This window comes from Setaria italica, chromosome IV, assembly GCF_000263155.2.
Source record: "Setaria italica strain Yugu1 chromosome IV, Setaria_italica_v2.0, whole genome shotgun sequence".
Lineage (NCBI taxonomy): Eukaryota > Viridiplantae > Streptophyta > Magnoliopsida > Poales > Poaceae > Setaria > Setaria italica.
In genome coordinates this window covers 32,566,213-32,577,376 of record NC_028453.1, presented here as the reverse complement: position 1 = coordinate 32,577,376, position 11,164 = coordinate 32,566,213, and positions in this window count along the sequence as shown.

Genomic DNA, 11,164 nt, shown 5'->3' with positions numbered 1-11,164 from the left:
CAACTCGTCTCAGTACCAGACGAGTACCCCTAGAGGCCTAGTGCACGAGTAGGATTGATGTGCTGCCTATTAGTTTTACGGTAATCCTAAGACTCTGACGGTCCGAAATCTAAAAAAATCGGACAGTGAATCATTGATATTGCAACTCTTATTTCCGTATGTGTTTCACAGTGAATGTTGCATGAAACATAGTGTTTATATTGCGGAGAGAATTTTTCAATATTACAATTATAGATTTTCGATGTTGCAGATGTTTTATTTTCATGTTGCAACAGAATGTCTGATAGGAAAATTCCCGTCCGGATGCTAGCAGTGCTGTTAGTTTTATTGCTGATTGATGAGTTTGGTTTGGAGAAAACCCGGCACATAACGACAGTCCATGAGTCCAATCAAACCAATGACTATGAATATATGATAGATTAGTTGCAAATGGGGCTTGATTAGAGCCACAACTTGAGACGCTGAGACAGGAGTCAACAGAGAATGATTCGCTGATGGACCCTGATGGACCCAGATGTGATTTTCAGCTTTGGTTAACTTTGTGATTTGCAAGGAAGCCGTGAATTATTTGTGGTCCATAATTCTTATAACTCCACAGTCTACAGCAGTTTAGTTGGTGAAAAGATTATACGGGCTCGCTGATAGGAGTAAGTCGCTTGCACAAACAAATGCTCGCCCTCGCCCACTTTGCCCACCCTTGTCGGTATGACTGTGTTTTAGCGCTGGGTGTTTGTTTTCGAGATACCAAGGTTCATCGATCATATGCCAAGCTTCTTTCATAAAATGAGCCAACCTTGAAGAAAATTGGTAGTTTTTCATTAATTAAGAAAGAAAAATAATAGGTACCTAAATTCACGCTACAGAGAACTCAAACGTGATGGTTAGGATGCATGACCATACTTCCCATCCTAATTAATTGGACTAAGTTTCTTCCGGTATCATTAAAAAGATTGAGCTAGGCCCACTTTTTCATGTCATAAGGAATGGTGCCGACCTGTATTGTGCTCAACACAGTCCACAGCCCTATACCAGTCGAGCGTGTCGTCCTGATACTATGTCAATAAAACATTGATGAGCCCACCCATTTCCCATGGGATCCACTGGCAGGGGACGCCGCCGCTGCAGATACCGCGACGGTGACAAGCGGTGCAGCTATGGACAGCTGAGCAGACCGGCCAGCGACCAGGGAGCATGCGTCCCGGTCGGCAACGGGGCAAGGTAGAGAGGAGTCGTGTACTCGTGTGTCAGGCCGCTGTGTGCGATGAAGCAGAAGTCGAGCGTGTGGAAGATTGTACAACTGTGCACCTGATGAGTTTGAACAGGTTGGAGGCTTGGGCCCACCAATGCATTTGCTTGCGAGCACGACGGGAACAACCTCATGTTTGATGTTTTCTCTCAAAACAGTTTCGTCGGTGAAGCAAAAAAAACTATTCTTACCTATAGTTTCTAGTTTATTTTCATCTTAGTTTGCAAAATAGCTTCACACTATGATATCTCAATTTGTACAAAGCCGATAGAACTCCTCCCAAACAGGTCTATAGTTTGGTTGTGGCATAAAAAAAACTTAGTTTAGTTGTTTGTATATCACTATGCCAGAAAACATTTTCATTGGCGGCCAAAACCAATTTGTGCTGGTGGGTCTGACTGCCAGCAGAAATGGTCTCTTTGCTAGCGGGTGGACACCCGCCAGCACAGATACGATTAGTATTGACGGGCAATTAGAAATCCGCTAGCAATGATATTTTAAGAAAAAATTAAAAAAAATGGTTGTAGCAGCTCTCCGGCAGCACCGCCGCTTGTGTCGCCTGGGCTGCCCACGCTGCTTGCTACAATCACCCGCACTAGGCCGCACCCGCCGCCCAAGGCTGCCCCGCCGGCGACGACCATCCACAACTGTGCCGCAGGCCACCTGCACCGGCAGGCCGCCCGCGCCACCCGAGCCGGCCTCCCACCAAGCATCCCACGCCGCCTGAGGCTACTCCGTCGGGCGCCCGCGCCGCCCGCCCAAGCCCCAGGTGCAGTTGCCCTGCAGGAGAAAGAGATAAGGTGAGAGAGGAAAGAGATAAGATAGAGATGTGAGGGTGCAGGAGAGAGAGACAGGAGGAGGAAGAGATAAATACCAAGGGAGCTGGGTCCACGCGTGCGCGGGGCATGCCGCGCCACCCGCGGGCCACCCGAGCTGGCCGCTTGAGGCTGCTCCGCCGGGTGCCCGTGCCGGCATCCCGCGCCGCCCGCCCAAGCCCCAGGTGCAGCTGCCCTATAGGAGAAAGAGATAAGGTGAGAGAGGAAAGAGATAAGATAGAGATGTGAGGATGCGGAAGAGAGACAGGAGGAGGAAGAGATAAATACCGAGGGAGCTAACTCCACGCGCAAAATGCATTTGTGCTTGAGTGTTGGTGGGTCCCGTTAGCACAAATAAGGCTATTTGTGCTGGCGGGTGGTTATGTCACCCGTCAACACAAATACATCTGTACTGACGGGTTATGGGCTGGCCACTTGATCATTTGTGCTGGCGGGTGGTAATTTTACCCACCAACACTCAAAAATCAAGGTGCTAGTACAAATCATTTCTGGCGTAGTGTATACAGCTAATTATATTCTTTCAGTGGGCAAGACATCTACGAAAACCCAATGTTAGCATTGAATAGTCTAGTATGCGGTTATAAGAGTAGGGTATGTGTATATGAACATCTATCTATACCGTATTTTTTAGCATTGAATAGTCTAGTATGCGGTCATAAGAGTAGGGTATGTGTATATGAACATCTATCTATACCGTGTTTTTGAAAAGAAAAGTACGTGAGCTAGTGCAACAAGAAATCTGATTCTTGAATGAGGGCAACATGGCTATGACACATGAATGCTTTTTCTTCCTCTCGACCCCATTTCTCTCATAGCCAGCCATTCCGTGCCAGTGCCATAACGTAATATATCTTCACCCATGACGTTATTGAACTAATATATCTCCTTTTGGATCCCCACCCTAGCACCATCAACCACCCTCACCTATCTCAAATAAATCATATGTATGTGTCTATTGTGTTCGTTCCCAAAGGGGGATTGTGCCCCCGTATCAGCATGTTTTATTCAGTAACGTAGGTTTCACGTGTAAATGGTATACTTCACATCCCATCACCGTGGCAATAAAACAGGTTGATCGTGAAAACCGACATCAATAAAGTATTGTTTAAAGGTGGTTAAAGCATTGATGTGTAAGCTGACATCAAACAAGCGGTTTTGCATGAATCTGGTCTATGGGATCTTGCTAACATCTGAATTCTGATTTTCCGCAAGAAATACGCCTTCCTTCCGTGTTTATGGCTTACTATCAGCACGTCTTGAATTTTGCTCTGCTCTGGTTCGGTTTGAGATCCTTGATAATACCTGCTTCAAGTATCAAATGAACATGCACCGCCTGTTGTCCAATTGATGCACCATGCTCGCAGCCGATCTACCTCCTCACCGTACTCAATGCTCCCAAAGAGGTGATTGAGGAGCTCGACCAAATCCGTAAGCGCTTCTTCTGGGCTGGGGATCAAGCTCTAACTAGCGAAAAGTGTAAGGTGAATTGGCCAACGGTTGGCCAACCACCGGAACTAGGCGGATTAGGAATTCTTGATTTTCACCTCTTCGCAAGAGCACTTAGACTGAGTTGGCTATGGCAGGAGAAAGCGGACCCAAACAAAGCTTGGGTGGGGCTTCCCATCACATGCTCAGACAAGGATAAGCTGTTGTTTGTTGCTTGCACGACCATTCAACTGGGGGACGGCGCCCGCACATCCTTCTGGCACTCTGCTTGGGCACAAGGAAGACGGCCTAAGGACATTGCACCTAAGATTTTTGCTGCTTCCAGGAAAAAGAATAGGATGCTAAAAGAAGCCATACGACACCACAATTGGGTGAAGGACCTGAATGTGCTTGAGTGCTTAACGGTGGGCCACCTCCAGGAATTTTTGGAGATATGGACTCCTGCTCAAGAAGTTCATTTGCAACAAGACACAGATGATCAGGTAGCATGGAAGCTGTCACCCTCGGGCCTTTATTCAACAGCATCGGCTTACCGTGCTCAATTTATGGGATCCACATCCTGCAATCTCCGACAACTGATCTGGAAACCGTGGGCGCTGCCGAAGTGTAAATTGTTTGCATGGCTAATAATTCGCAACAAAGTATGGACGGTAGACCGACTGGCTACACGAAACTTGCCAAGAAATCAAGTCTGCCCTCTATGTAGGAGTCGGCCTGAGACAGCCCACCACATCCTCGTTGACTGTCGGTATTCTAGACGGATTTGGTCCATGGTGGCCTCCTTGATCTCCTATAATCAAATCAACCCAAACCAGTGGGCACACACGTCAACTGTCGAGTGGTGGACACACATGGGCGCCATGCCGAGAGTTCCCCGAAAAGGACTGCGGTCCCTCCTCCTGCTCGTCCGATGGCATGTTGTGGCTCGAAAGAAACGCTAGAACGTTCCAAAGAACCGAGCGTCCTGCCCATGCTCTGCTATCGCAGATAAGGGATGAAGTTCGTACCTGGAAGAGTGCCGGCGCAAAACACCTGGCAGACTTACTTGTGGGGGTATAGCCTTATACGGTATACATAGTATAGGAGGGCGCTTTGCTGGCGCCGAGTTTTCCTTTACCCTTGTTTTTTAAATAAACCTGTAAATCTCTTCTATATTAATAGAAATAGCACAATCCGTGCCGTTCGTTCAAAAAAAATTGATGCACCATGCGTACATAAATCATCTAGTTGATGAATTTGCTTAGAAGCTCTTCACCTAGGGACACTACGAATTGATCAAATGCTAATAATCCTATTCTTGAACAACAATTTACCTCTACGTTGTGTTTCTGCACTCTGTAGGATTGATCCAACCGGCATTGGACGATGCACTTTCTGCGAAGCTTGAAAGAAACCGTTTCCCAGGTGCTCGTCTCCTGTCTGAAACTGCTTGCTAACGTTTGGCAGTTGAAGCAGCTGCAGTTGAACTTGAACTTTTCAGGTGGGTGTTTCAGAATTCAGATGTATTACCGCGCATTTCGCACACCAAATTTCATTTACCATCCAGGCATCCAGCTTAAGCTTCACGTTTGCACTATCTTTGAGATCAACATCTATAGGATGCTTAGCTGAGCTTGAGCTGTTGTTTTGCATGTGTTCGAGACCAAAATTAGCATCATAGGAACTTGCTATCTGAATCTGGGCAAGTCGGTCTATAAACTGGTTAGACCGGTTCTATTAACATTATCAAATCTCTGATTGGACTTCACCATTGCGTATATCTCGTTGAGACGATTAAACTGCATATGCAGAATGTCCATTTTGGAGTCCGGATGAGAGAGTAATGGCTCTGGCAAGATTCAGCCCTGTGCTGATCATTTAGATCGGTTTGGATGCGCAGTCTGACCGGTTTGACCATCCTAATCTAAGTTAGAAGTTGTATTTTGGCATGGAATTTGTATAACCTTTGACTCCTACTGGGGCAAGACCTCCTCACCCTATAAATATAAAGGGCCACGGCCGATTGAGGATATCCTAATCGAATTTACTATGCATTTACTTTTTATCTTCTAAACTCATTTTCCAACCTCCATTCTGTTTGTCTACTGATCTCCACGACCAGAGATGGTGTCCTAGGCTTGCTATTCAACCTAGGGCACGCCGGCGATGTCCAAGCCGTGACGGGGTCCCTCCCGGGCGAGAGCATCGACGGCCTTTGCTAGTTTGCTCGTAAACTAGTCATTCTTCATCATTTAAGTGTGTTGGTTATCTCTTTGCTAGTTTGCTCGTAAATCTAGCCGTCCTCCATCACGTAAGCGTGGTAGTTATCCTCCCAAACGATCAATTTAGGCTAAACCCTAGGAAATCGATCTGACCAGGTTGTTGGACCGGTCTGACCGGCCTATGCGGCATCTTTGCTATTCGGTCTATTCGTGACCCGCACGCTTTAGTGCTTTTTTGTGTTGGCACTAAATTTGCACCAACACATTTTGGCGACTCCGCTAGGGAAGAAGATCTGGTTCCTAAAAACCGTTCTATCAAACCCTAGCTATTTACTTAATTGATTTACTATTTTAATTCGCCACTATTGTTGCATCTGGTCTTTTTGGATCGATTGCATCTATAATTGTGATATTGCATCAGGCTACTCAAGATGATTGCATTGTGTTTTGCTTGCTCCTGCATATTAAAAATTAAAAGAGAAGCAAAGTGTTGGTTATTGATTGCTTGGATTATCAAGGATATCTGGATTTGTTCCAGAAGATCAGAAGCATCAAGACCTATCATGGTGGGCTATTCTTATGTTCCACAACAATATCACTACAGCGAGCCCAAGGTACAAGTCGCAAATACATTATTATTTTGCAAGTACCATGAATCCTCATGTTGATGTTGCTAGATATGATACTAGTAGGCATATTGCATCGGCTAGTAATTGTTCAGATGGAGTTACTTATGCAAATTATAATTCTGAATGTTATACACAAAAGCCATTATCAAATAATATGCATGCTTTAAATTTTAATGCCACTAGCAACATACATCATTACTCTCACACATCGGCTGTACAACAAGTTCAAGAGCCGGTGGGCAATTATCAAGGCCAAACTAATATGGTGAGTTTGACCAATTATTTTGAGCCTTGTATGCAGCCTCAAACCCATGATCAATTGGCTAGGACCGGTTTGAAGTAGAACTAAGGGGCATAAAATATCAAAATCCATACCTTGAGCATAATTCAGTTTTGTGGCCCTGGTTTTAGAATACCTAATTTTGTTAAATTTTGTAGAAAGGATGGAAAATTTGTACAACATATAAAATAATTTGTCATACAATGTGGAGAATCTAGGTCTAATGAGATCTTGAGATTAAAATTATTTCCTTTATCATTGTCTGGTGGTGCTTATGTTTGTGCTACTATGTCACCAAATTTTAGTCGCACATGGTCTCAATTAGAGCAGATTTTCCACCACTGGTTTAGAAAGACTAATGAGAAAGATTGTGACATAAGTGTTGTGTACAATACCATGGATTATAATGTCAATGCTCGCAATTTGGCTCCTTACTCTAGCAATAGTTATAGCCAAATTAGTGAGACTTCAGCAAACATGGCGGTAAATGAGAAAATTGGCCATGCTAATTCTAGCTATTCGGCCTGTTATTCTCAACCATCGTATGCTGCACAACATGCTACTAGGGTGGAGGTTAAACCTACAATTTTAGCACCATATACAAATGCTAATAATCATAATTTGGCTCCAAGTGTTATTCATAACTATAGCCGAATTAATGAAAATTCAGCCGAATTAATGAAAATTTAGTAAGCGTGTATTTATCTCCACGTGTATAAAACCATGCAACAATTGTCGGATCGGGATGTTCTGTTTTTGAAACCAAAGAATCCAATTTTCTAGATGAGATGCACCAAGAATTGGAGATGATTCTTGCACAATTCTGACAAATTTTTCTTTCTCAAAGGGCGATCACTAAGGGAAAGCAAGATACACCACCAATCGATGGGAGTGGTAATGGAAGTAAAAACAATTCAGATTTGAGCAATAGTTCGGTTATTACAACAACTGAACCAAATAATGTATATTCTGAGTTTGTTACACCAAAAGAGTCAAGCTTAGTTGTAAAAGAACATGTTAAACATAAGAAGACAACTCTATTTATTTTTCCTGAAGCCGAAGGTGTCATGCGTTTTTCTAGTGATTATCGCACCATTAAATGATAAGTTTTGGCTGAAAGTTTAGAACATCGAACTATTTAAGAACATCACAATGGAGGCAAGAAGGAAACATTGGCATGTCAACACAAGGTGATTTCTAGCAACTCTGGAAGCACCAGTCTGACCGGCCCTATAAACCGGTCTGATCGGTCCCTTCAGAATATGAATGTGGGCTACCATCAAGAGGAGAAGTATGATATCATCCACATCAAGGTTTCTCGCCTCTCCAATATATTTGACAAGGTATGCTTTGCAAGTAATTCACAATCAGATCATATATCTTCAGTTAATTCATCTATTAGTGAAAATTTTGTGAATGATTCTAAACGATCAATTGAGGATGGTAATTTACTTGCTAATCGTAGTATGCCTTCAGATTGTCTCAACCAATGCATTGTGAAAATTAGAAAGGCAGGTAATAGTAATACTTTGGCATTTAAATTTTCTCCATGTTCATTGCCAAAGTTTTCTCTACATGGTTTGCTTATGGTCATTCTGGATTTAAAAGTAAAAGATCAAAATCGAGAGTCATTATGAAATCCGATGCTAATATGGTGATAAGCTCTAAAGCATGGGGTATGAGAAGCACAAGGAAAGGTATAGATGAATGGATCAGTGAGAAATCTGAACCATTTGCTTGCTTGGCCTTAAAGCCTTCTCCACAAAAGCAGCGTTAGAAAAATAAAATATATTTTTGATTTGACTTCTTGTGATGATTTATTTGATATCTTGCTAGAGAATAATTTTATTAAGCTATTTGATCACAAAGTTATTCCATCACCTCTTGAATTAGAGGATCAAAAGTACTACAAGTGGCATAATTCATTTGATCATAATACTAGCAATTGGAATATGTTTCGCCAATTCATACAATCAGCCATTAATACCGGATGATTTAGATTTTCTCAAATACAAGAGGATGACTAGTTGACTACAATTGGTCTTGAAGACAAAGGATCATTAAATCAGTTAAAGTCAGTCGGTTCATTTAAAGATCCAAACTTAATTGCCAAAGAGGAAGATTTGAAGCTCCCAGGTGATGAGAAGGACATCGTCCATGACTTGCAAGTTCAAGAAATTATCGAGGATGATGAGCTTATCAAAATTCTAGAAGTTACTTGTGGGCAAATGGATTTTTCTCCATCGAATCAAGAACCTGTTACTCCTGCTGTGTTGGGTGAACAGGTCAAACCGGTTGGGCAAACAGGTCTGACCAGTTTGGACCAACAGATCACACCGGTCTCCCAAACCGGTCAGACCAGTTCAAGTCTAAAAAGTTCATAAATGTTGAGACCTAAGCGTCCTGTAGTGAATGGAGGTAAAGATCATGTTAAGTACAATGGTAAAAAGCTGAAGCTCACTTCGATGAATTTCTGGCTAAATATCAAAAAGATAATGAGGCAAAGCGTGCTAATCGGTCAAATAATATTAAGCCATCAAGTTTACCTCGTAAACATAATTCTAGGGATTGGAATTGGCAAGGAGAAAGGTTTCATTCAGCAGCATCATATCCACCTATTGGGCCACCAATGCCAGTTCCATATGCTCCACATCCCACTAGTTTTCATTCTTACTCATCATGGGATGGAAATGATCCATGGGCACATACTCCTTCATATTTTAGACCATATCATGTAGAGTATGCAGCACCAAGAGAACCATCATGTGCCACGCAACCATATGTTGAAAATGACCATTTTGAGCAAAAGGATCGGTCTAGTGTTCAAAAGAAGAAAAGGGTTGTCAAGCAAGTTTATCAAATGAAAACAGATGGTTGCAAAGATAAGAGTTTAGATCTGAATTCAGTCAGTAAAAAGCCAATTAATGTGTTAAGCACTTTGGCTACCAATGGCAAAGGAAAGGAAAAATCAGCCATTGATCCTCCAAGTGCTAAATCTGAACAAAATAAGTTGAAAGCACCAAAAAACAAAAAAAAAGAGTGCTGCTGTCCAAAACTGAAGCAAAGCCAAGCCATCCACTTGGTTTATCAAATTGGTAGAAGAAGAAGCTACAAAAGTTTGGTGCTCAAGAGCTGAGAAAGAAGGGCATGGCATGGGTTCCTAAAGGAAGTATTCAAATTCAAAACAAGAATGATGTCCAAGCAAATGGTGCAGCACAGTTGAAGGGGAAGAAAAAGTCTGAGAGACAATCTTCAAATATGAGGTTTGTACCAAATCATCAGAATTATTGGTCATTACATCATCCATTTGCTTTACAAATGTCATATGTGCCTATGTCTTTGAATTCATTCTTAGATATGTTTGGTTATCCTTCATATTCTTATTTTGATCCTTGGATGCCACATGGGTCTTTATATCATGGAGATTTATCACCAAATTATTATGCATATTGATTAATTGCAATAGATGTTGCTGTTAGTTTTTAAAAGCCGAAATATGTAGATCATAGAGATGATTTTTTGTTCTTTCATATGTATCATTCTCTAAAATTTACTTCAGCTATACATATTTTTATGGATGGATTCATTATGGATGCTGCTTTTTTATTGTCCTTGGCAACATATATGGTTGATGAATCTCTTTGATCATTGTCCTAAAGCGATAACTTCCCGATCAGAGATCACTTATGACCTTATTGGTTGTTTCAATGCTCAGGGGGCAAGATGTAGCAAAGCATCGAAATTCAGGATCAGCATTCTGGAGTGAGGAGTATCAGGCTGCAATGTCCAAAAAGACATTTACATGAGAGAGGTTGGTGCTTAGCAAATATCGGAGGGCACATCCTGGACAAATCGGTCTGACTGTCATTGAGACCGGTTTGACTGGTATGGCTACTACTTTGGCTATTGAAATTTTAGAACCTGGTGAAGCCGAGGTTAGTAGTTAGAAAAAGTTTGTTGTTGGATATTTGCATAATCCAAGATGTATCAAAAGAGAAGGGGAAAACAAACAAGAGGGGTTCAAGAGTAATCTGGCCATCATCAATTCCAAGGTAATTGTGTCATATTCACCTTTTGGGTTGATTACTCACCTACTTTATTCATGGTCAAATAATCTATGGATGCAATTTTGAATTGTTCTATCTTTCTTCATTCTCATTTGAGAAGTATTGCAATGACCAATTGACATCATAGCAATTTGGTCGCTTTATATATCCACAATAGATTACAAGTGTGAGAATGACTTTGAATTAGTATCAAGAATCCACAGTCGAGGCAATATGTACTTAGGCTTATCTTACTTACTCATACAAGATGTATAAACAGCAGCAATAAGCTGAATTCTTTATATTGGGCAGGATCAAGTAATATGGACGATAGACACTATCATCCTTAAAAGTGGAACATGGTTGATGCACTTGTGCTCTACATTATTCCTATGGAGTTTTGGTTCTAATAAATGTTTGTGGTACACAAGCTTTACCAACAAATAGGGGGCATGTGTTCGAGATCAAAATTTGCATCAT